At 51.8% G+C, this 26,372-nt stretch overlaps 1 protein-coding gene across 4 annotated transcripts in view; it reads right to left on the bottom strand.

The window, feature by feature from the left end:
- The window catches only part of SHANK2 (SH3 and multiple ankyrin repeat domains 2), a 494,838-nt gene extending 468,968 nt beyond the window's left edge, over positions 1-25,870 (bottom strand). For 3 of the 4 annotated variants that reach the window (XM_064492018.1, XM_064492014.1, XM_064492017.1), the window contains exon 1: positions 25,804-25,870. The gene's annotated coding sequence lies outside the window, so the exon portion shown is untranslated. Of the gene's footprint in view, positions 1-25,415; positions 25,499-25,803 lie in introns of those variants that run through there. The other variant, XM_064492016.1, reaches the window with a different exon arrangement.
- Positions 25,871-26,372: the final 502 nt, after the last annotated feature.

Genomic DNA, 26,372 nt, shown 5'->3' with positions numbered 1-26,372 from the left:
TGTGAGGATGATTTGACAGGGTTTAAAGCAGTAAACACGAAAATGCTTCAATAAGCAATTATGAACATGCTGGAAACATGAAAAAACAGAAAACTTCATGAAAGAAAGAGAAAACCTCAGCAAAGAAATAGAGAGCCTTGCTGACACGACGGGGTTATGTCCCAATAAACTCATCGCAAGTCGAAAACATCGTGTGGAAAACGCCTTTAATACCCCGTTATTGAGCATCACGGCTTAGTCTCACCCTCCTTATACACGCTCAGAACACTCAAATCAGCCTACATTTGGGCAAAATCCTCTAACACAAAGCCTGTTTTATAATGAAGTATTGAACATCTCACGTAATTGGTTGAATACTGCACTGAAAGTGAAAAAGAGTGGTTGTCTGGGGGTGAAAAAGCCGTGTGTTGGTTCTCTGCCCTCGTGATGTCACGGCCGACTGGGAGCTGCAGCTCACCGCTCCTACCCTGCCCAGCGTCACAGAGAGGCTCACGCCACATGTCACGAGCCCAGGAAAGAACAAAATTCAAAGTGCGGTTTCAACTGAATATGCATCACTTTCATACCGTCAAAAAGTCTAAACATTTTAAGTTAAACCACTGTATGCTGGGAACCATCCACAGAAGGAGAACCAACTGGAAATGTTAACTGAAAAATATAATAAATGAAGCAAGTTCAGTGGACGGAGTCAACATCAGAATGGAGGGGATCAGAGGAAATAATCACTGAACTGGAACCTAGAAGAATAAGAATTAATCAAACTGAACAACAGACAGAAAACAGGCTGAAAATAAACAAATAACTAGAGCCTCTGGAATCTGTAGGATTATAACAACAAAAAAAAAAATCCCACATTTGAATCACCAGAGTCCCAGAAAGAGAGAAGAGAGGGGGAAAGCTGAAAAAGAACTAAAAGCTAAAATAATAGTTGAAAACATCCCAAGTTTGGCAAGAGACATAAACCTACAGACTCAAGAAGCTGAAAAAACAACGCCCAAATAGGATAAACGCAAGGCAATTCACACCAAGATCCATCATAATTAAACTTCTGAAAACTAATAACAAAGAAAACTCTTACAAGCAGTCAGGGAAAAATTATACATTTCATACAGGGGAAAACAACGGGAGTGACAGTGCGTTTCTCATCAGAAACCACAGAGACAAAAGGAAGGGACACAGTGTTTTTTGAGTGATGAAAGAAAAGAAGTGTCAGTCTAGAATTCCATCTTCAGTAAAACTGTTCTATAAGAATGAAGGGAAAGTCAAGACATCCTCAGAAGAAGGGAAACTGAGAAATTGTCACCAGCAGATCTATCCCAAAAGAACGGCTCAAGAAAACTCTCTACACAAAAAGGAGACCTAAAAGAAGAAATCTTGAAACGGTAAGAAGGGAAGAGAACATGGCAAGCAAAACTACGGGTAAATACAGTAGGCTTTCCTTCCCGTCTCAAAGTTTTCAAGTTGTTTGACAACTGAAGCAAAAATTTAATGCATTCTCATGTATGTAGAGGAATTATTTAAGACATAGATATTATGAATGGGGGAGGGTAAAAAAATAAGAGGAGATAAGGCTTGTTTGTTTTCACTCAAACTGTATCACAGTGGATGGTAATAAAGGTATCTGATATAATGCCTAGGGTAAACACTTAGGAAGCTACTAAATCTCAAAAGTTACAGATAAACAAAAACGGATTCTAAAACATATTGAAATAACCCACAAGGAGGCAGGAAAAAGAAAACAGAAATGAAACACAGAGACGGAAAAAAAAACAAAAATGACAGACTTAAGCCCTAACATATCAATAACTGCATTAAACGTAAATGGTCAAAATATACCAGTTAAAAGAGATTAGCGGAGTGGACCAAAAAATATTTTAAAAGGATTAATTATAAAAAGTCTACAAAAATTCACTTCAAATATAATGACCTATTTAGGATAAAAGCAAAAGGATAAAAAAAGATACATTATGCAAACATTAACCAAAGGAAAGTACAATATTAGATAAAGTAGACTTCAGGGCAAAAAAAAAAAAAAAACTACCATAGAGAGGAACATTATATAATGATTAACTGTCAATCCACCAAGAAAACGTAATAATCCTAAATGTATACGCACCAAACAACAGAGAAGCAAAATATGTGAAGCAAAAACTGACAGAATTGAAAGGAAAAAAGGGACAAACCCACAATTAGAGCTGGAGACTTCAACACCCCCATCTCAACAACTGATGGAATAATTAGAAAAATCAGCAAAGGTATGGAAGAACTCAACCACACTAACAACCAACAGAACTAAACAATACTTACAGTGCATTCCACTCAGCAGCAGCAGAATACACATTCTTTTCAAGAGTTCATGGAATACACACCAAGACACGCCATATCCAGAGCTATAAAACAGGCCTCCATAAATTTAAAAGAAGTCAAATCATACAATGTATTCTCTCACCACAACAGAATCAAACCAGAAATTCATAACCAAAGGTAGCAGAGATCTCCAGATACTTGGAAACTAAAACAGCACAATTCTAGGTAATTGTTGACTCAAAGAAGTTTCCAAGGAGTCTTTTTTTTTAAATATGAAGAACCGAATGAAAACTAAGACACCAAACTGCACGGGATACAATTAAAGCAGCACTGAGGCAGAAGTCCTAGCAGTCAGTGCCTACAGCAGAAAACAAATAGTCTCACGTTGAAGTCTACGTTCCCGTCGCAAGAAGCTAGCAAAAGGAGAGGAAGATTAGGCCAAAGCAAGGGGTTGAAGGAAGAAAAGGGAAAGAAGAGGAAAATCGCAAGAGTGGAGATAAATAAAAACCAAAAACAAACACAAAATAGAGAAAACTGGTGAGCTGGCTCTTTGTAAAAGGCAATAAAATTGACAAGACTCTAGCAAAACTGACAAAACAGAGGGAGAGAGAAAAGACTCAGGTTACCGAGTGCAACGGAGGGCGTCGTCACAGACCCCGCAGGCATCAAAGGGAAAGGGCCACTACAGATAGCTCCACACACACTCATCGGACAGCATAAATGACACAAACCAACTCTCCAAAGAATATAAACTATTACAACTCTTTTGATATGAAACAGATCATTTAAAAAGCCCGATAACTATTAAGAAAATTGAGCTCATAATTTGAAATCTCTCATTTTTGTAAGAAAGGGGAATCTGCACGCCCAGATGGTTTCACTGGAGAATTCCATGAAACGTTTAAAGAACTAATATGCATTCTACACAGTATCTTCCAGAAAACAGAATCCAATCCACTTTATGGAACGAACACGACCCTGATACTAAAACCACACAGAGCGCGTACAGAAAAGAAAGACTGCCGGTCAATACCCTTCATAAATAGAGATGTTAGAAGTCTTTGATGAAATATTATCAAAAAGAGTTAATCAATATATGAATGAATTGTACACCATGACCGAGTACAGTTTATTTCTGGAATACTAGGCTGGCTCAATATTTTTTAAAAAAATCAATCTATGTAATACACTACACCAACAGGCTAATGAAGGAAGATCACTCGGTCACAGAAATCAATGCAAAAAAAGCACTTGACAAAATTCAATATCCATTTATGACAAAAATTCCCCCAAAAATAGGCAGAGGGGAAGTTCTTCAACTTGATGAGGAGATCTGCAAAACCTCACGTCATCAGCTAACATTATTCCAAAGGAAGACTAAACGTTCCTCCTCTATGATCAGGAACAAGGCAAAGATGCCTGTTCTCAGCACTCACTCTGGGAGAAGTTCTAGCTGGTGCAAAAGCAAGAAAAGGGAATAAAAAGCACACAGTTTGGGAGACAGCAGTACACCTGTCCCTGCTGCAGGTGAGACGACTGCAGGAGGGCCCAAGGAACCAGCAACAACCAAAAACACTCTGAGCAAAATAATCAGTGAGTCGAGCAAGGTCACAAGGCACAAGATAAAAACATAAAAGTCAAGTGTATCCCTATATACTAGAAATGAGTATGTGGGCACCAGAATTTAAAATCCAGTATCATTCATAATTGCTCAAAAAAAAATAAAATACGGAAGGTATAAATCTAAAAAGCACGTACAAGACTTGTATGCTGAAACCCACAGAACTTCGGTGAAAGAAATCAAGGCACATCTGAAGAAGTGGAGAGACACACTCTGTCCACGGACTGGGAGACTCAACACGGCCAAGACATCAACTTTTCCCAAAGTGGCGCGGGGTGGAACCCAACTCCTACCAACGTCCCCGCCAGATTTTTTTGTAGATATAGACAACATCATTCTAAGATTTACATGGAAAGCCACGGGAACTAGAGTAACTAAAGCAAACCTGAAAAAGAACCGAAGGAGAAGAATCAGTCCACACAGTTTCAAGACTCACTCAGCTGCAGTCATCACGGCCACGTGGGTCTGGCGGGTGGATATGGACACAAATCCACAACACTCAACAGAGAGCCCAGAAACAGACCCACACAGATATGCCCCGCTGATTTTGGACAAAAGCATAAGAGCGATTCAACCGAGGAAGGAGAGCCCCCTTCAGCAAATGGCACGGAGCGACCAAAGGCCAACAGGCAAAATAATGGCGCCCTGAGCCTTACGCAAAAATTAACTCAGAATGGATCATGCACATAAATGTAAAACTATAAAACTCCCAGAAAGAGATTCTTATAGGAGAAAATCCTCAGGACCCAGCACCAGGGAACAAGCTCTTACCCCTGACACCAAAAGGGCAATCCACACAGCGAAAACTCGCTAAGTCGGACCTCATCAAAATTAAAACCTTTTGTTTTGTGAAAACCCCTATTAAGAGGAGGAAAAGGCAAACCACAGACTGGGAGAACAGGTTTGTAAACCAGGCGTCTATCAAAGAACTGGCATCTGGAATATAAAGAACTCTCAAACCCTAACAGGATGAAAACCAAACAATCCAGCCACAACATGGACAAAAGGCATGCAGAGACGTTCCACAAAGGAGGGCAAAGTGGCAAAGCAGCACGTGAGAGATGTTCAACACCACCAGCCGTGCAAATACAACTGCACGAGGCATCACTACACCAGAGTGGCCTAAGAAAACAAAACAAAACAAAACAAAACAAAACAAAACAAAACAGTAACCTCAAACGCTCGTGAGAACACAGACAAACTCACATTGCTGGGGAAATACGAAATGGGACGGCCACACTGGAAAACAGTGTAGCAGTTTCCTAAAACTCTAACCACGCAACTACCGTACGACCCAAAAAACACACTGATGGGCATTCACCCCAGAGAAGTGAAGACTTACATTCATGCAAAAACCTGTACTTAATGTTTACAGCTTTATTCGTAACAGCCCCCAAAATGCAAACAACCCAGGTGTCCCTCGAATGGTGACGGGTGGGTAAAACCAACTGATGCACCCACCTCACGGAACCTCCTCAGCATAAGAAGGGAGGGGCTACGGATACACAACTACCTCTCCAGAGTTCTGATGACAGAGCCGCCAACCCCAGAAAGTTACTTACTGTAGGATTTCACTTCTGTATAATTACTGAAATGACAAAATTACAGAGATGGAAGACAGATTAGCGGTTGCCAGGGGCTGAAAAGCCGGTGAGGTCGGACGACGTCTGTGTGGCTATAAAAAAATGTTTCCTGGTGCCGACGGAAACATTTGCATCCGACTGTGTCATCGTCTACATCCTCGTTGGAACATTACACAGTTAGTTCTGCAAGACGCTACTCGTGGCATAAACTGGGTAGAGGATACAGGGGGCGGCTCTGTCTTCTTTCTCGCAGATGCAATTATTTTAAAAATAAAGCTCTTTTTATTTTTAAAAGTACATCGTAGAAAACTAAACAAATGAAAAGAACTTACACAGAGCAACTGTGTGACCCAAGATACATGATTCCACGCCAAGGAATATGCTTAAAGCTGATGAGAACATATGCCCACACAAAAAGCTGTACTCTGATGTTCAGAGCAGCGCGCTTCTGTTGTTGTCATGACAAGCTACTGAATGTACTTTCCTGTGCTAGGCAGCAGGACATTATTGTTTATCTATTCTGTATATAGCAGTTTATGTCTGCTAATCCCAAACTCCCAATTTACCCCTCCTCTTCCTCTCCCCCTGGTAACCATAAGTTTGTTTTCTATTTCTGTGAGTCTGTTTTGTAAATTAGTTCCTTTGTCTCATTTTTTTAGATTCCACATATAAGTAATATCATACAGTATTTGTCTTTCTCTGTCTGATATTTCACTCAGTATGATCATCTCTAGGTCCATCCATGTTGCTGCAAATGGCATTATTTCATTCTTTTTTATAGCTGAGTACTATTCCATTGTACATATACACCACATCCTCTTTATCCAGTCATCTGTCGATGGACATTAGGTTGCTTCCATGTCTTGGCTGTTGTCAACAGTGCTACTATGAACATAGCGGTGCATGTATCTTTTTGAATTGGAGTTTTTTCCGGATATATGCCCAGGAGTGGGATTGCTAGATCATAGGGTAACTCTATTTTTAGTTTTTTTTTTTAAGGAATCTCCATACTGTTCTCCATAGTGGCCGCATCATAGCAGCACTCTTCATAGCAGCCAAAAAGTGGAAATAACCTAAACGTCCACGAACTGATGACTAGGTAAATAAAATGTGGTTCATCCATGCAACAGAACCCTATTCAGCCACAAAAAGGAATGAGGCCCTGACACGCTACCACCTGGATGAACCTTGACAACATGATGCTGAGTGAAACATGCCAGACAAAAAGCACTTCATATTGTACAGGTTCCTTTTACAAAGAATTCACCAAATCTATAAAGCAGAGGACTGGTTGCCAGGGCTGGGAAGGGGAGACAGGATGGGAGTGGAGGGCAATGCTAATTGGTGCTGGGTTTGTTCGTGGGAGGATGAAAATGTTCCAAAATTGACTGCAATGATGACTGCAATCCACGGATACTCTGATAAAACACTGCATCGCACCCTTTAAATGGGCGGGTCATAGGGCACGGGAAATACATCTCAATAAATCGTTGAAAAAAAGAAAGCAGGGACCGGGTTCTAGGAAATTTGAAAAGCACTCACTTTCTTTTTTCTTTTTTTTTTTTTAATGTGGTACAGTCAGTTACAATGTGTCAATTTCTGGTGCACAGCACAGTGTCCCAGTCATGCATAGAGATGCATGCATTAGTTTTCATATTCCAAAAGCACTCACTTTGGAGTGACGCTCCCTGAGCCCCATAGAGAATAACTAAATTATTGAACTATTTTTAAATGTTAGCCTTCAGCGTTCCACATCTATTTTTAGACGTGCTCATCAGTCCAATGGAGATGGAAATCGTAATTGCGAAGCGTTCTGAAACAGCTCTGTAACCCTGAGGACAGGCCCCGGGCACAGAGTGGCCCCAGTGTCCTGGGCTGGGAGGCAGGTGGCAGCTCGGGTCCTAGGAAGTCACACCAGCCTGTGCCCTGGACAGACCCAGCTGCCTCAGCCCCGGGGGCCCCTCTCTGGAAGAGCAGTCTGCCTAGTTCCAGCCCCAGCTCTGCAGCCCGCCCCATCCAAGTTCCAGCTGATTCTGTGACACGGGGCTGCATGAGGGTGCCACTCCAGAGTCCCAGGGATTAAACAAGCTTGCACAGGTGGTTCCCACGGGGGACAAAGTCGACATCCTCCTCCCATCCAGAAAGGTGGCAGGAACGGTCCCACACTGCAGGTCCTTCCCAGGGCGAGGAGCTGACTCTGCCAAGTCAAAACAGCGATTCAAACACAAACTCGTACAGGAATGTTCACCACAGGGCCATTCACAAGAGTCAAGATGTGGAAGCAACCAAAGGTCCCTCAACAGATGAACGGATAGACAAAACGTGGTCCATCCACACAATGGAATATTATTCACCCATGAAAAGGAACAGAGCGCCAACACAGGTGACAAGGTAGATGAACCTGGAGACCATTCTGCTCAGAGAAAGAAGCCAGGTACAAGTGACCTCTGGTTGCATGATCCACTGACATAAAATGCCCAGAGCGGGCAAGTCCGCCAACACAGAGCAGGCTGGTGGCTGCGAGGAAGAGACCGCTGGTGGCAGGGGTTCCCTTCTGGAGTGATAAACACTGGAACTTCTGGAACCAGATGGTGGTGGGGTCTGCACAACCAGGTGAACGGACCACATGCCACTGAGCCGCACACTTTGAAAACGGCTGATTTCACGTTCTGTGTGTTTCATCTCAATAACAAAAAAGAACCTCGTTCCCAGCAGTTCACAAGGTTTCAGAATCTACTTCATGGGCTGAGGGAGGAAACAAAGACCAGAAGGCATGGCAAAAAGCCAACGTCTTCAGGGATGAGAAAAGGGAAAAAAAAAAAAAAAAACGCTCTGATCTTCAGTTTTTTTTCATCAAGCAACCTGAGGCTGATTTCCGCAGCCCGTGGGAGCAGCCGGAGCGTGAACAGCGGGTGTTTCCTGCTGTGTGTGGACACCGCCTCCCCACCGTGCTGTCCGCACTGCAGCTGCGGTCTGGGCTGGCGGGACCGTGACTTCACCTGATCTGCCCGTTCTCCTGAGACACCCGAGGCGCCCAGACGCTGCGCGGCCCACCAGGACCATGGGTGGTACCCGACTGCCACTCCTGCCTCCTTCCTTCCTGCCGCCTCTGCTCCCTCTGGATGCGAAGTTCCCGTGGGCCCTTGACCTCCAGGAAATGCTCTGAACTCTCCTCTGCCCCGGCTCAATTACCAGAGAGGGCAAAAGTGCAGGCAGAAATGAGATTAGTAACAGTTACCAGGTAAAATTATTCAGGAACAAAGTTAAAATATTAATCACACCCTCCAGCCGATCCACAGAGCCCATGACCCCTAAAAGCGTGAAACCCCACCCAGCCTCTCCAAGGTCGTGCACGTGACGGTGGTGGTGGTGGTGGTGGTGGTGGTGGTGACGGAACAGCCGGGAGGGGCCAGACACACCAGGTGCGCGCCTCCCGGGGCCTGCCTCCTGGGGACATCCTCTCCCAGTGACCCTAGACTCGGTCATCTTTTTGGCCAAACCGGCCAGAGCAAAGGGACCCGTGGGAGCCGGCTCCCTCTTGCCCTTGCTGGGAACCCAGCGACCACCCAGACATCAAGCCGGGCTTGGGGGGCTTGGCGCAGTTACCCACCCCCGTCCCTGACAACAACCAGCCCACCCCTGGAGACAGGACGGGGTCTGCTCCCCACTGACCCTAGGTGAACTCAGTGACCATGAGAACCATCCAGCTGAGTCCTGCTCAGATGGTTGACTTTCCAAATTGTGAGATAAAAAAAACCAAGGGCCAGCAAAATCACTGCCCATGGGCCAAATCCGGCCCCCAGCTCGTTTCTGTAAATAAGGTTTCACTGGCGCACGGCCACGCCCGTTCATTTAGGTATTGCCCTAGACCACTTTTGCTTTGTAGAGAGGCTGAACGGCAAACCAGCGCAAAGCAGCTACTCTCTGGCCCTGAAATGGCAGTTGTCGTTTTGCCCTATGTTTTGGGGGGGGGGGGGTCTGTTGCGCAGCAAAGCTGCCATGTCCCCTGCAGGGGCAACAGGTACCCTGGGGTTGCTGGGACCCCCTCAGCTGACGCAGCCTCTATCCAGTCGTCACTGACGAGGTGGCTATTGCCCCAGGCCCTCCACAGCTGAGGATCAGGCGGTGCCCGGGTCACACGGGCGGCCCAGGCAGGCAGCATCCGCAAAGCAGGGTCAAACTCCAGCTTGCCCCACCTGGGAGGCCCCAGCCCGTCACAACGCAGGCGTTCTGGAGAGGGCTCCTCACCGAACGGCGCAACTGACGTCCATCTCCACCTCCCAGGCCCTCTCTTTCCTCCTTAATAAAAGATGGCAGGATAAAATTTCAAATGAACAAAAGCACGTCCACATTAGGAAAATCCGTCTGAGAGCCAAGAAAGCCCACACGGAACAGCACCCTCCGCCCCCAGCCCAGCCATCTGGAGCTCCTGGCGGGGGCTGGGGGGGTTCACCTTGCGGGGAGCCACCCCCGTGGGAACTCCCCGATGCACCCAGGAGGACGGAGGAGCTCGCGTGGGCTCCCAAAGCTGCCGCTGTCCCCTGCAGGGGCAACAGGCACCCTGGGGGGGAGGTGCTGGGTCCCTCCTCAACCCAGCATCCAGAGCCCCAGCATGAGCCAGGTGCATTCGCAGCTCAGGCAGGGCAGGAATTCACAACGGGGCCTGAACAGGAGGTCACAGGCCAGAGGAGAGGAGTCTACAGACTCACACCTGCACGCGGCCCAGGTCCTATCTGAACAGATTAGCACACACGGGTATTGCCAAGAACGACGGAGAGCAGACAGTCCACGCATGCCAACACAGTCTTGACTTTATGCAATTATCTCACTTAATGCTCAAGGCCACCTGCAACATGTTATGACCCCATTTAAAGGATTAGCAAACTGAGGTCGAGAGGTCAACGGCTCATCCAAAGTCGCGCAGCAGTCACGTGGCAGAGCACACGCACCACCCACGTGGAGGACATGCGGGCATGCACCTAGGGGCATCCAAACATTCCTCAAAGCTGCAAAGATTCTGGGGCAAGCGCAGAGACACAAGTCAATCTTGGTCTCACCGCATCCTGGCCAGGGCTCCACTCTCCACGTGGCCAAAATCCTCCACACAGAACACCCCCGACCACGGCCCTGGAGAACGGCAGCCTGGAACATTGCACACACATCCCGGCCGGGATGAAAATGCGCCGGCAGCTTCCAGGCGTGCTTGAGTCAGTCGTGTGGGAAAAGCTGAACCAGCCTTGACCCTTGACACCCATCCAGAGGTCGGGGGAGAGGGCTATCCAAACAGAGTTACAGGCACATATTTCACAGCAGATGGTCAGAGGCCACCGGGCACACCAGGAGGGACAGACAGACGCGCAGGGAGAGAAGCCGGACAACATGCTCCCATCCCTTCAGCTGAGCTCAAAATGCCAGTCAAGGCACCTCTCTGGGCCTCAGTTTCCCCTTTTGTAAAATGGACATAAAAATACTTCCTCCACCAAGAGGGGTTCTGAAGATGCCACACGGCCACAGGCGTGAAGGTGCCCGGCACAGGTCGGCAGCGAAAGCTTCGGACCCTGACAAAGTCTGGAGATAAAATGCAAATCATGGTAACAATCCATCAAGCTACCTACAAAGATAGAGTAACTGTTTTTTAAAGGTTTCTCTTATTTTATCTTATTTTACTTGATGTGATGGCACAGCTAATGGAAAGCATTTAACCAGGGTGTTTATCATAATGTAATTAAGGAAGTAAGCCTGCGGAAGAAGTCACTTCTGCCTCAAAATGTGGAGTATCGTGGCGCTGGATGGCCTGCTACCTCAGGGCTATTTCCTGTCTTCTGGGAAAAGACTCACCCCACTGCCGGCCACTGACCCACAGCCAAGCCCGGACTACACACTTTGCTGGGGAACCTGCCAGGTGATTCAGGGGACCGCACACCCCGACAGCCTCAGGACTGTGTGGACACCCCAGCGGGGGCCAGAAAACTGTCCGTCTGTACGTCCAGGGGCAGCAGTGAATGCTAAACAATAAATAACAATATTCCAAGACAGTCTCAGTAATCCAGTTCTAAACTACTTTTTAATGGAGGTACTGGGGATTGAACCCAGGACTTTGTGTATGCTAAACACGTGCTCTAGCACTGAGCTATCCCCACCCCCACCCCCACCCCAAGAGTAAACCCCGGAAGCTACTTCACTGGGCCTGGGCTCCTTGAGAGTCCGCACTAATCTACACTGGCCTCGGGCTCCGGGGGGAGCTGCCTGGTCCTAGGGGCCTGGGACCCAGCAAGACCCCCCCTGGGACCTGGCCAGGTCCCTGTTCCCGCCCGAGGTTCTCAAAAAGGCTGAACCTGGGCCCCCAGCACCAACATTCTGGAACCCTGATCAATCCTAAATTAACTCTGGGCTCCCCTCCAATCCTGGTCTCTCTCAGAGGTGAGACAGAGCCCACCGCACTGGGGCAGAAGGCCGAGATGATGGAGGTTCTAGCCTCTCTCCCTGTTCCTCCAGTGAGGAGTCTGGGTTGCTAAAGTCAGGAAGCACGTCTGCAGGAAGGGGGCTCCGTCGGAGAATGAGCCGGGGGGGGTTGGGGGGGACAAGGTTGGGGGGCTGGGGGCGGGGAGTGACGGAGATGTTAGCTGTCTTGATTGTGGTGGTGGCTTTCCTGGTGTACACATGCAACAAAATTCACCAATCAGTACATCTGAAATATGTGTAGCTGACGGTGCAGGAACCAGACCACAGTGAAGGGGTTTTTAAAAATGTAAAAATAAATTTTAAAAAAGAAGAAGAAACAGAAGATCTGATTATATCTAGAACAAGAAGAAAGTGGGTTAAACTCCAAGCCCCATGTGAAGAGAAGCCCAGGCCCCGACGGCACCTGCAGAATCCCACCAAACGTTTCAAGAAGAATCAATGCCTTCACACAGTTCATCACACACTTTGCCCAACAGTGGAAGACGATACTCCCCACAACCTTACGAGGCCAGTGCTACCGTGACACCAGCTCAAGGGGACTACAGGCCAGCGGTACTCGCGCTCACACACGCAGAAAGCTCGGCAAAGTACCAGCAAACCGCATCCAGCAGCACGTAAAAACGACCACACAGCGTGACTAAGTGGGATTTATCCCCGGAATGCAAAATCGGGCTGACATGGAAAAATCAATTAATGTAATGCACCATATTAACAGAGTAAAGGACAAAAGGCAGCTGATCATCGCAAGAGATGCAGGAAGAACACCTGACAAAATCCAGCAGCCCTTCAAGACAGAAACGCTCAAAAACAAAGAACACGCGTGAACTTCCTCTGCTTCACAGAGGGCACCCCTAGAAACCACGGCTCACGTCACGGCTCATGGGGAAGGGCTGGGTCCTGCCCCCAGGATCAGGAACCAGGCAGAGGTGCTCCTTCTCCCACGTCTGCTCAGCACGGCACCGAGGTTCCTGCCCGGGCAACTGGGCGAGACAATGAGATAAATGCATCCAGACAGGAAAGGAGAAGTGGCTCCTTTCGGCAGAAGACAGGACCTCGTGCGCACACGTCCCCAAGCAGCCACTAAAAAAGAGCTGGGAGTCATAAACAGGCTCAGCGAGATTACAGGGTCTGAGATGAATCTACAGAAAAGAACTGGGCTCTCCACACAACAGCTTTGAACAACCTGCAAAGGACACTAAGGGGGTGGCTGTACAGCTCAGGGGCAGAGCGCGTGCTTAGCACGCGTGAGGTCCTGGGTTCACTCCCCGGTGCCTTCGTTAAAAAAAAAGAAGAGGAAATTAAGAACTCAATTTCACAATAACATCAAAAAGAATTTAATCTTTAGGCATAAATCTAGCCAAAGAAGTGGAAAATTTTATAAGCTGAAAACTAGAAAACACTTTTCAAAAAATAAAAAGACCCAACTAAGTGGAAAAACATCCTGTGTGTGTTCACGCCTCAGACCTCACACTGCTAAGACAGTACTTTCCAAAATGAGCTACAGATTCAAAACAGTCCCTATCAAACCCCAGCCGGGTTCTTTGCAGAAGTGGATAAGCTGGTGCTGAAATTCAAGGGACCCGGAACAGCTAAAAGAGCATCGGGACAGAAGGACTAGGTGGGAGGCCCACCCTCCTGATTTCAAAACTTGCTACAACATCAGTATGCAACACGGCGCCATTCTGGCACAGGGACGGGCGGAGAGAGCAAAGCGATGGGCCTTCAAGTCCAAAAGGGAAGCCAGTTTCTTTGGTCAACTGATTTTCAACAAGGGCACCAATATAATTCCATTGGAAATGGTGCTGGGACACCTGGACATCCACCTACAAAAGAATGAAGTTGTACCCCTTCCCGACACCACACACAAAAATTAATTCAAAATGGACCACAGACCTAAACGTAAGAGCTAACAGTATAAAACTCGTAGAAGAAAAGGCAGGCGCCAATTGTCATGACCTCAGGTTAGACAAATCCTTCTCAGGTGTGACACCAGGAGCACAAGCAACAAAAGAAAAAATAAGTAAATAGTTTCATCAAAAACGTAAAATTTTCCTTTTTTGGCGGGGGGTTATTAGGTTTGCTTATTTATTTAGTGAAGGCACTGGGAATTGAACCCAGAATCTCGTGCATGCTAAGCACACGCTCTACCACTGAGCCATATAACCTCCTCCCTAAAAATGTAAAATGTTCACACTTTAAAAGGACACAATCAGCAAAGGGAAAAAGACAACCTGCAGAATGGGAGAAATTATCAATTGTGTATCTGATAAGGGCTTTGTGTCTGGAAAACATAAAGAACTCTGATAACTTAGTAATAAAAGAACCAAAGCCCAACTGAAAAATGAGCAAAGGCTCTGAACAGGCATTTCCCCAAGTGAGATATACAAAGAATCAACAAGCCCACGGACAGGTGCTCACATCACTGACCAGGAGAGAAACGCCAACTCCAAAGGAGTAAGATCCTACTTCACACCCACCAGGATGACGCTCATCAAAGACGGGTAACAGCCACTGTCGGGGAGGAGGTGTGGAGATCGGAACCCTCAGACACTGCTGGCTGGAACGCTGAGGGTCCAGCCACTTTGGAAGACAGTCCGATAGCTCTTCCAGAGGTTCCATGTTGCATATCACGTGACCCAGCAATTCCACTCCTGGGTAAGAACCTTAGAGACCTGAACACAGGCCCACATGAAAACCTGTACTTGAACGTTCATAGCAGCGTGATTCACAGTAGCCAAAGAGTGGAAACAACCAATATGTCCATCAGCTGATGTACCAATGAGTCAAATGGGATGTGTCCATACAATGGAATATTATTCAGCCATAAAAAAGGAATGGCTGCTAATGGGTGTGAGATTTTCAGAAGTGATGAAAATGTTCTAAGATGATGATTGCACAACTCTTTGAATATATTCTAAAAACACTGAACTAAGTACTTTATATACTTTAAATGGGTGTGATTTGTACAGTGTATAAATTCTATCTTGGTAAAACTGTTGTATGTTTTTTTTTTAACGAGTTGAGAGCAGTGCCCGGCACAGTGGTACTCAACCTCGGTGCGTTGGTCCTGGGGCACACTGATGAATAGGATGGACGGGGGCCTGTCCTCCTGGACTTTCTTCCAGCGGAGGGAGGCGGGTGACAAGGGTGTAAACCACTCATGAACACATGAAACTCGAATATAAGAGAAAGAACTGAGGGTGGCCTCCCCCATCCCTTCTCTCCTACCCGTCTAGGGCTCCCTCCACAGAGGCAGCAGGAAGGAGGCCTGCTGGAGGGTTAACAGCACATCTTTGCCCTCCGAGAAACCATCCCTTCACCTGAGACCTGGGGATCCCTGATTCTCCCTGGAGCCAGGCAGGGGGACCCGGGGCATGTCACCACTTGCTCCCCCGTTTGGATGCCTCTCACATTCATGTTACTCAGGTAGAATCAACGCCCCAAAATACTAATAATCAACCGTATGCCCTTCCCCAGCCTCCACTCCCAGGTCGGCGAGAATGAGCCAAAAAAGCGCCATCAGTCAAGACAGAGCTGAGCTCCACCCTGAACTCCCAAGTTACTCCTTGACATCATCACGCGTTCTACTGAAAAACATCTACCCTGTTATTTAGAGTCGAGATGAGAAGTTACCGAACTTTGGGAAGTTGTTACGAAAGCCCCTGAAATCCCGGCTTGGCTGAGGACCACTCAGGAACAGAGCTTCGTAGGGTCTCGACTGGAACTAACCAAAACCAGAACCAGAACTTAAAGCACACCTAACCCCAGAGCCCACAAACCCCCAAACAACACCCCATTCTGCCTCCTCGGACGCCATGACCCCAAGCAGGGCACAGCCGGCCCCAGCCCTGCTTCCGGCAGAGGGGCTGGTGGAGACTCAAAGACAAAGTCTGTACCAAGGCAGGTGCTCAGTTACGCACCTGGTGACGCTCGCCCGCTTCAGAGACTTGTTCACTCAACAAACATTTATGCGAGCTGGAGGCGGGGGGGGGGGCGGGATGGGGGGGTGGAGGCGGGGGAGGCACACAGCGGGGTCTCTGACCACCAAGTGTGGAGCCGCGCTTTAAAAGGCTGCCTTTGCTGCCCCCGCCCCCTGCTGGGCCGAGCAGAGCTTGGTCACAGCCCAGTCTCAGACCCCTCCTCAGGGACCCCCTCAACCACGCCCGGAGCCCCCAGCTTGGGTCTCCCTGGAAAACCTGAGCGTTTGGACAAGAGGGAGACTAACTTCTGCTTCCAGGATTCCCCTCGGTCACTCTGGAACCCTGGGGACCCGCGGCTGAGCCCGCCAGCTCCTCCTCTACCGAGGTCGCCAGGGAGCCCAGGGAAAGGAGGGCCCGGCCGGCGCAGGCTGCACAGCACGTGACAAGGACCAGGCTGGGACTCCCCGCCCCCCCGGGCTCCAAGCCCTTCCTCTAGGGACAATCTTCACCCCCAAAACAACCCTCAGGCCCAGCAAAGGGTCAAGACCAGCAAAGGACTGACTCACTGGCGGGATGCATCCCGGTCCGTGGCCTGGGAGGTCACACACGGGGGCCGCAGGGCTGAGGACCAGAGAGGCAGGCCGTCCACGTCCCCGTCTCTCCATTACCGCTTCGGGTGCTCCAAAAGTCCTCTCCTTCTTAGGCAGACTCCGCCTCCTCCCCGCTGGCGGCCCCCAACCCCCCATCCAGCCTCTGTCCACCAGTCCCTCTGCACGTGGACACCCTCACTGGTATCAAAAAGCAGCTTTCCTGCCACACAACACTGCCCAGGGAGCTGCCTGGCCGCCTGACGGCCACCACCACACAACTCAGCTTTGGTGACATCACTCACACAACACAAGTTACACCCTTAGTCATCAAGTGCCCGCCCCCATCAAACCCCAGCTGTGGAGGGAGCCAGCTCCTGCCTTCCCTGAGCCCGCACCCCACCACCCGGACTCTGCCACCAGCCAGTCTCTTCCGGGGGTGGGGACCACGCGATGACCTCCTGAAGCCCCTAACCAGACTTCACGGACGCATCCTGAATGACGAGGAAGGGGATACGTGGAAACATCCACCTGGCTTCCGGGCAGAGCCAGCTTTCAAACACTTCCATGTCTCAGGTCCCATGCTTCCTCCAGTGGTTCCCAATGTGTGGTCTAGGGAACCCTGGGGGGTTCCCCAAAGCCCTTTGGGGGGCTGGTCGATGAAGTCAAACCATTTTCATGAGAACTCCAAGATTAGTTGTTTTTTCACTCTCACCCTCTCCCAAGTGTGCTGCAGGGTTTTCCAGAAGCTACACAACGTGTGTTACTGCAACAGGCTAAATGCAGCAGCAGATACGAGAATCCAGCCGTCTTCTACGAAACCAGACAGTAAAGAGATCTGGCAAAAACGTAAACCAGTGCCACGGTTTCGTCTTGTTTTTGGAAAATAGCTGTTTTTCATAAAAATATGTTATTTACATGAACACATATGGGTTTACCACTGTCACCTTTAAATGCATTACTAATTAAATATTTCAAAATTCTTTCTGAATTTCTAACAGGATAAATATCAGCAGATACATTGCACATAAACAAACTGCTCCCTGGGGTCCTTAAAACTCTACAAAGAGGGTAGGGGCGTCCTGGGACCAGAATTTTCAGAAGCCCTGTGCTACCGGGCCCAGTCTCCCTGGAAGGAGCAGAAAGATAAACTCGGGCATCACCCTGAATCACACAGGGGAGGGGGACGGGCAGGCACCTAATTCTGCGCCATGGAGTGGGCAGCTGGCTGGCAGAGGGTCCGAGTGGTAGGGAAACCCTGTCTACCTCAGTTTACTCATCTGGAGAATGGGTGTGAGGGTACCAGCGCCCACGTCTCAGGGCTGAGGATGGAGTGAGTCGGCCGTGGAACCCTGCCAGGCCCCACACTCACTGTTACCCTGATTTTCATGATGTAAAGTCATCAAGATGGTCCACCGAGGAAGAAGCAGAGGGAGAGACAACTCTGGGAGCCTGTTTGGCCCCACGGTGACAGTAACAGTCCTGTGTCCCCATCACACTCCCCCTTCACCTGTCTGAGCGGGTGTCCCTCCCCAACAACCCAAAGAACTTCATCAGAGGTTTGATCAAGAGACAAAGAAGCGTCGGGAAGGAATCCTGCCAGACTCAGCACAGAAGACCCTGCCAGCCACTCACCGGCCTGGGACAGCCCCAGAAAGAGCCCAAAGAATCAAAACACACAGAAACCAGACGGTCTAATTTCACACACTTTGGGACCATTTCGCTGCAGAAAAGCAGGGAAGGCCTGGAACTCTCAGGAACCGAGAACGTGGCGCCCCCGGCCCCACGTGTGGGGCGTCGGTAACCCCACACGCCAGGCTGGCCACCACCGTCTGGGAATGCTATCCGGACTCTACCTGGGCTCCATGTGCAACAAAAACATCCTTGAACTGTGGCCTTTTGTTTGCCCCACCCCCAGCCCCCAGGTGCCAGCTCCGCAAACATTCTGGCAGTAATCCTGGTGGCGGCAAGTTCACGTGCCACCTGCCAGGAACTGACATCCCGGAGCTGCCCGGCCTGGAGGCACCCCCCCTCCCCCCCAGCTAGCCAGGTCTGAACCCTCAGGGCGAGGCCAAGAAAGAACAGGCTGGTGGCCTGACTGGTTTTGCGACTTCCGGGAGCTGAATGCACACGTGGGAGGGGAAGCCTGGAACCAATGATGCCTTCCAGCCACTGGGGCAGGGCCTGCTCCAAACCAGTGCCCTTCCAGAACCCTGGGATACAGAGAGAAGCAAGACCCGGTCCTTTCCTTGGTGACAGGGGACCTGCACGCAGCACAGCAATTGCCTGCGGTTTGCCAGGCCCCCACCTCTCCTCAGGATAATGGGAGCATGGAACAATGCATGGAAATCAGAAAAGAGGGAGGGTAGAGCTGGAACAATGCATGGAAATCAGAAAAGGGGGAGGGTAGAGCTCAGTGGTAGAGCGCATGCTTAGCATGTTGGAGGTCCTGGGTTCAATCCCCAGTACCTCCAGTAAGAAAAAAAAAAAAAAAAAAACAGGAAGGAGGAAGATGGGGAGGCAGGAAAAATCCCGGGCAGGAGGTACTGTGCCCTGTGCTTTCCAGGGTGTCATCAAGCAGGAAGAAGTCCCCCCTCCACTCCTCACGCAGGGGCCCCAGGCTGAACTTTCCCTCCTCGAAGCTGGCCTTCGGTTCTGCTCAAGATGTGTGAGGTCTGCGCTTTTGGGACCCAGTCTGCCAGGCCACAGTCCCCACCGCTCCATCCTGCCTTTCTCAGGTTCAAGCCACACCGTGGGTCCGTTACCGGTCACTACTGTCTCCGAGGTGTCACCACTGTCCCCAGGTGGGAATCACCTGCCAGAACCTTGAGGGCGGGGCTGAATCTTACCCACTTCTCTCTCCTCCCCTGCAGGGGGCTTCAAACTGGGGTGTGTGGACCCAGAAAGGCCTGGGGTCCCCCTCTTCCCAGCAGCCCCTCCCACCCTTTACATCCAAAAGGCTTTCCAGCCCCCTCTGAATGTTGTGGTGGGGAGGGAACTCCCTAATACCAAACAAAGGGGGAACTTCAACTAAGGTTTTCATTAAATCACACCAAACACACCCACCATCTGATCTCTAAGAGCTGTATTTCCAATAACACTTTCCTATTTCCATTTCTAAAAATCCGTAACATATTTATAGAGTTTGATCTCAGGGCTTTCTCAATCCAGAAGCGACTATTTTTTTTTAATACTTAGAGACTTTAGGTCACAGGAAAATTTTAAAGTTAATTTATGTACAGTTTCCCTGCAGAGAAACATGCTCGATCGATTAGTAAAAGACTCACGAGCATAAAAGTCTACCACGTTGGGATGAAAGTCCTCGGGGAGGTGGTGGCACCAACCCAAGGGAGGAAGGGGGCCCTCCAGGTATTTGTCAAGGAAAGGTGGGTGTCAAGTCACCCTTCGCTGCAATGGATACGGTTAAAGTTAGGGAACAGTTACTTCCCAAATGTCAATATTTGCCTTGCAGACCAGGTTCTACATCCTTATCAAATACTTAAAGCTATGAAGCAGGATTTTAAAGGCTGACGTGTGAATGCACGGGGCGTCCAGGGGGACGGCGGCTGGAGAACCCTGGGGTGCGTGTAAGGCAGCGCGGGTGCAGTTCTCTCGGCTTTGCTGGGTATTTCGGTTTTTCATACGAAAATGTTGCAGAAGCCGTGTGAGAGGACGGGTTTTTCAAATGCCTAGGGAGTTGAGAGGCAAAGAAAACAAATTGGGGGGGGGGGGGAGAAAACTGCCCCAGCGAGTCTCCCAAATCAGGCCTTTTAGTTGAAGCAGCAGCTCAGGACTCTGGGCAACTATCCTTCTCAAAGTGTGTTCCCAGGACCCCTGACAGGGGAACCGCTGGGGAGCTCCAGCCCGACTTCGGGGGCCTCAGTCAGAATTTCTGGGGCTGGGCCTGAAGCCCCTCCCCCGTGAGGCCCATCATGTGAAATCTGCAGCTTTGACCCTGGGAGCTGGTGGCCTCACTCGATCCTGAGAGTCAAGGAGCGAACTCCCGCGAATCTCACAGGGCAGTTTTCAAGCCCTGCCCCGCCCCCTCCCCGCCGGCGGCCAATCAGCAGGAGCCCTGCCCTTCGCGCCCGCTGCCCAGGCCTCCCAGCAGCCCGAAGGCCTCTCCTCCCAGGAAGTGACGCGCATCCCAGCTGGCCCATCCCTGGGGCCCATCCATCGAGAGTGACCCCAAAAACAGGGGGGAGGGTATAGCTCAAGCGGTGGAGCGTATGCTTGGCATTCTTGAGTTCAACCCCCAGTACCTCCCCTAAGAATAAAGAAACCTAATTACCTTTCCCCTCCAAAAAAAAAAAAAAAGTGACCCAAAAAATAGATAAACGAGGTCCTACCGTAGAGCAGAGCGAACTACATTCAATACCTCGTAATAGCCTATAATGAAAAAGAACATGAAAAGGAATCTATACATGCACATGTAACTGAATCACTATGCTGTACACCAGAAATGAACACAACATTGTAAACCCACAACATTGTAAACTAGTACTGCAGTTAAAAAAAAAAAAGGAGTGGCCCAGCTCAGTGACCCTGAGCCCTGGACAGGCTCTCAGATCCGCCCCAATATTGGACTGGGTTCACCTTTCGCCTCCATTAAGACTGGAAACCCCTCTAGTGGAGCTAGCTGCATCCTTGTCCCCCGAAAACCCACCTCAGAACAACCACCAGAGCCAATGAAACGAACATTTTAGCCACTTAAAAGTACTTCTTGATTCTGCTTTCAAAGAAAAAAAATAAAGGGCTCTCACCATCAAGGAGTGTGACCAGATACAGAGGTTTTCGCTTGCTGGCTCTACCTCTTTGTCGCACCATGGTAACAAGAAAAATCATCTCCTAACCGGAGGAATCTCCCCGCTGGGGAAAGTGCATCCCAGCCGTGTGCGGCGTCGGGGACTCAGGGCTGGGTTCTCCCAGGCTGCCTGGGCGCAATCCCTGCTCCCCACTCACTAGCTGTGTGGTCTTGGGCAAGTGGCTTCACTCCTTTGAGCCTCAGGCTCCTGATCTGTGAAGTAGGAATAACTGATCGCACCTCTCTCTTTCTGGAGTTGGCAAGAGCTGGATGAGGTCACCTACAGCAAGAGTGTGGCACACGCCAGGCGGGCAGGAACACTCAGCAGGAGAGAGCCTCACAGCTGCTGGAGTAAGAGGCAGACCGTTCTTGCCAGGTCCTGGGGCAGCACAGGCGAAGACAGGGCCAGACACCCAGGTCCTGCCCCGGTGTTCTGATACCCCCGTCCCCCCTCCTTCCCCAGACTGGGTTGGGGACCCTCTCTGTGTCCTACAGCACCCGATGGTCACCTCCATCACAGCCCCTGTCCCAGTGTGCACCAACTGACCAGTCCCTTCTCTTCTGCTGTCTATTCTGGAAGCTTCTGGGGTGGCCCCCATGGCCAGCTTCTGGCCCTCAGATGATTATTTGTTGGGCTCATTTCTACAACACATAGAGAAAACCCAATATAACCCAGACCACCTCTGAAGGCACGGCAGGCTCCTCATTTGGGTGGGCGGGGCGGGGGGGGTGGCCAGGTCACAGTGGTCGCTCGGAGCCCCTCACCCCGTCGGTTGACAGCCTTTCAACAACTGCCCAGGTGAGTGAGGGCTCCAGGGGCAGCTCCCAAGATGAGAAAGAGTGGCCTTTGTCTGGGGCGCTTTCCTCCTGACCCCACCACAAACCAGGCCTTCGATCAAAGCGGAGGATTCGATCACTGGATGATGGCGGTTCCTAAATGTTCCCTCCCTGGGGCTCAGGACAATGCAAGGCTCAGAAGAGGCACCAAGTGTGCTTTTCTCCTGGCTTTTCCAGCCACGCCTGCCCCTCTCCCTGCCCCTCCCCAGGCTCCCGGAGGATAACTCTCTACTTCAGATCCCACAGCCTGCAGCCATGCTGGACCTTAAGTTTACAAGGCAGGGGCTAGAATCCAGGGAAATGAGTTCAGGGGTCAGGGGCAGGGATCCAAACCGAACTCACTCCTACTGTCCCCTTGGGGCAGAGGCACACTCGGCCCCTTCTGCAACTCCCAAACCGAGCCTCACTTTGGTAAAGCCCCCCTTTACCTCGTCACCCGAGGTGACAAGGACACCAGAACTCTATCATGTAGGATCTAGGGCATACTTGGGAATAAAGCAACGAAGGTAATGGGGGGGGTTGGATGGGGGACATAGCTCAGCGGTAGAGTGTGTGCCTGGCATGTACGTGCATGAGGTCCTGGGTTCAATCTCCAGGGCCTTCGTCACGGGGGAAAAAAAGAATTATTTTTCTATAAAAGTCAGTTTTGACTAGTTTTTCCCTGCACATAGGTTAACTCCTGGCATGTTTTTTCTTCCACCCTTTTCCCCATCATCAATGAAATGTAAAATGCAGAGCTATCTTGGAACTCCGCTCCTCCACTCCTCACATCTGATCCTGATGGTCCGGCTTCTCCTGGACAGGGTCCCCCGGAGGCTGGGACCGAGTCACCTGCACAAGGTGACCCCTAGACGACAGATAGGGGGCCTTGCCCACAACCCCAAGCACTTTAAAATAAATGAATGAATGAAAACCTCTGGGAAACTCACCTGAATACGAATAGAGCTTTCTAAAGCAAACTGTACTTGGAGCCAGTAGGCAGACTCACTCGCTACCCCCACCCGCCACCAATAAAGGGATCTGATTTGTTCAAAGCAGCCAAGGGCTGTCAACAGTGCCCACTGCGAACCACCCTTACCGGCAAAAATCCCTTTATTCATAAAGGGTTCCTTTAGATACCTGAAGAATTACAGCCTCTTCCAAAGAAGAGGAAGCTTTCCACCCAATTCTTTCTTCTTGGAAAAGCAGAAATTCCCAGCATAATAATGGAACCCCTTCCTTTAAGAACATTGCACCCCAGGAGTTTTACATCCAGTCACTTCTGAAACAGCCTAACTCCTATTAAGACAAGGGTCTCCCTCATGTCTTCTTAAAGATACCGTGACTTCCCGGGCAAAACTCCTTGCCACCACTTATTAACCCCCACCTCAGGGCAGCCACGTCGATGTCCCCCTTTAATCACCACCGAGCCCCCAGTGGGTACAAAGCTCCAGGCAGACAGTTCAACACCCTTCTTACACGCAGCCTTGCGATCGCCTACAAGTGGTTTGAAAACTCGAGTCCCCAAAAGCGGCCGCATCCTGGGCTCCTCTGGACCTCCCCAAGCCCCCAAGCACCAGGTTCCACGCCTGGCGAGGAACAGGCGGTCCACTGATTATTATTTAACGTGGGTAGCGGGCACTTGGAGACAGGCTGAACCCAGCGCCCACTGACTCTCCCTGCGGCGGGTCAGCAAAGCCGCGGGCAAGTCCCAGGTAGAGGCCAAGCCGCCATCCCTCACTGTACTTCTGAAATTACCTCTCTGCTTCTTGGAGCTTAATTTAATTAGCGGATTGACCTCATTAATGTTCGAACTTGAGTTTCAAACAAAAAGAGGTCACGAAACTATCCAATTTACCTCTTCGAACTTCTACGCAGAAACCACTTTATTTTGGGAAGGCCTCTGAGGACTCCCAAGACGGTGCCCCTCGTACCGCGGCCTGAGCTCCCACCCAAGGGGCCCAAGGGCCTTCTCAGATCCAGCCACCTAGGATCGCTTTAAAACTCCACCGCGAAAACCTACTGTCACAGCAGCGGCCTCGCCCCCTCTGGACGCCCCCAGCCCCTCGGAAACACTGACCTCGCCTGCGCGCCGGTTCTCTCATCCCGGGCAGTGTCACCGCGCAGACACGCCGACCCCCGCGCCCTCCGAACCCCGGCGGCGAGGTCCACCCCGACCCCCGTGTCCTCCGAACCCCGGCGCCGAGGTCCACCCCGGCCCCCGCGCCCTCCGAACCCCGCTGGCGAGGCCCTCAGAGGGGGTCGCACCTGCTCGCACAATCCAGTGGTCCCAGCTCAGGTGGCGAGTGCGTGGTCGCTGTCTCCAGGCGCCCCCCGCGCCCCGGACGCCCTGAGGAGGCGCCTGGGTCGCGCACGGGATGCGCGGGCGGAGCCGCCCGGCTGCCGGGAGGAGGAATGCCCGGGCGAAAGTTGCCGGGGAAACTTGAGCAACTCGAGCGCGCCGGTGCCAGCCTCCTGCATAATTCACCGGTCGCCGCGGCGGGGCGAGGAGGCCGCTCACCTGCACCAGCTGGGCCCCCCAGCCTGGCTGGGGTGTGCGGCGGGCAGAGGCCGGGCACCTGGCGGGGGCTCTGCTCGATCCCCAAGACCCGGGGGTGCGACCCGCGACCCCCGGGGCCTGCGCCAGGTGCACCGGCCCCGGCCTCACCGAGCCCGCTGCTTCAACTGCGCGCAACTGGATGGGGGCTGTGGGCGCTGGCGCGCCCGGGGCCGGGGTAGCCGACGCAGGGTCTCCGGGGACCTGGCGGAGGCGGCGCGGGTCCCCGCCCCCCCGGGCGCCCCCTGGCGGTTCTGTGCGAATTCCACTGCCGGGCAAGCGGGCCCAGGTATCCGGGCCAGCGGGCGGCGACCTAGGGCAAGACCACCGGCAGCGAGTGGAGGTAGATCCACCTGCCTTGCCCCAAGGGGAGACACAGGGCGCGCTACAGGTGAAGACGTCCATGAGCGCGTGGTGGGGGGGAACAAAAGGGGTGTTCCTCCTTTCAGCTCCCACGCCGCTTCCAAAACGGCCCCTACTCCAGAAGGACGACGGGGGGCGGGGGTACCTCTACAGAGAAGGGACTCCCACCAGGACCCGAGGAATCCTTCCCCCAACCCCCTATCCTCAGCCTCTATGGGTCCAGGACTGCGCCTACTCGGTAGTTAGTGTTCCTGGAATCCAGACGCTACCAAAATGCAGCCGGTGAGCATGGTCGCGCGCCCGGGGGCCACCTACTGTCTTTCCCAGCCGCGCGGGGTGCCCCAGCCACCCCCGCCCCGCACCCGCAGCGCCCCGCGACGCCGCCGCCGCCTCACCTGGCTCGGGCGGCAGCTCGGCGAGTCCGGGCGGGCCGGAGCCCCCCGGAGAGGACCGGCGTCTGCACGCACCTCGCTCGGCCGCGGGGACCCGAGCGGCGCCGCGCCCAGCCCGGCCGGAGCGCGGGAGCCGCGGCCGCCGCCGCTCAGGTGTCCGGGCCGGGGGGGGGGGGGGGGGAGGCGCCGCGGCCCCGCCCCGCGCTGCAGCGGGGGCCGGGGGCTCCTGGCGGGGGCTGCTCGGCCGACCCTCCCCTCGGCCGGGCGCGGGCGGTCGGGACTGGCGAGGGTGGGGGAGGGGTCCTCTCTCCGCCCGAGGGCGCGCGCGGCCCCGGCCTCGCGTGCGCCACCCGCCCCGGATCTCCCGCCTCCGCGGCCGACCCCTCCCCACCTGGCCCTGGCCGGCTCCGGTCCGCGGCGGCGACTGGCGCGCGGCTTGCGGGGTCTGTTGTAGCAACCGGGGGACGGCGGAAGCCCGGGGCCACCTTGGCCCCGCCCCAGCCCGGGCTGCGTGGCTCGGCGCCCCCCGCCCCTCCCCCACCCCGCCCGGTGCGAGCCAGCGGACCAGAAAGTCCCTTAATTTTGTAAAGCGCGGCTCATCCTGCGCAGCCCACTCCCGCTCGAGAGGGTTTTATGCTAACAGGATTCGGAAATACAGGGGCCGATCGCACATGTGAAGGCGTGCGGAGCAGATGAAAACTTTGTGCCTGGGCAAGGCGCCGCCGTCGGCCTCCCAGGCCACCGTCCACCTGGGCGCCTCCGTCCTGGGCGTGCAGAGCCGTGTCGCGGGAGGGCGGCGGCCCTCGGGCCGGGAGGGGGTTAGAGGGCGGGGGCGTTAAAGTCAACCGCTCCACTGAATCCTGGAGCCGGAAAGGCACCCTCCGGAGACGCCCGCGAATCCTATTATGATCCGGGACTGCGAGCTCGTTAGTGTTGCCGAAACCCAAAGCGGGTTGTCTT

Source organism: Camelus dromedarius, chromosome 12 (assembly GCF_036321535.1).
Source record: "Camelus dromedarius isolate mCamDro1 chromosome 12, mCamDro1.pat, whole genome shotgun sequence".
Lineage (NCBI taxonomy): Eukaryota > Metazoa > Chordata > Mammalia > Artiodactyla > Camelidae > Camelus > Camelus dromedarius.
Note: the sequence above shows the minus strand (reverse complement) of the source record. Positions and strands in the feature narration are given on the sequence as shown.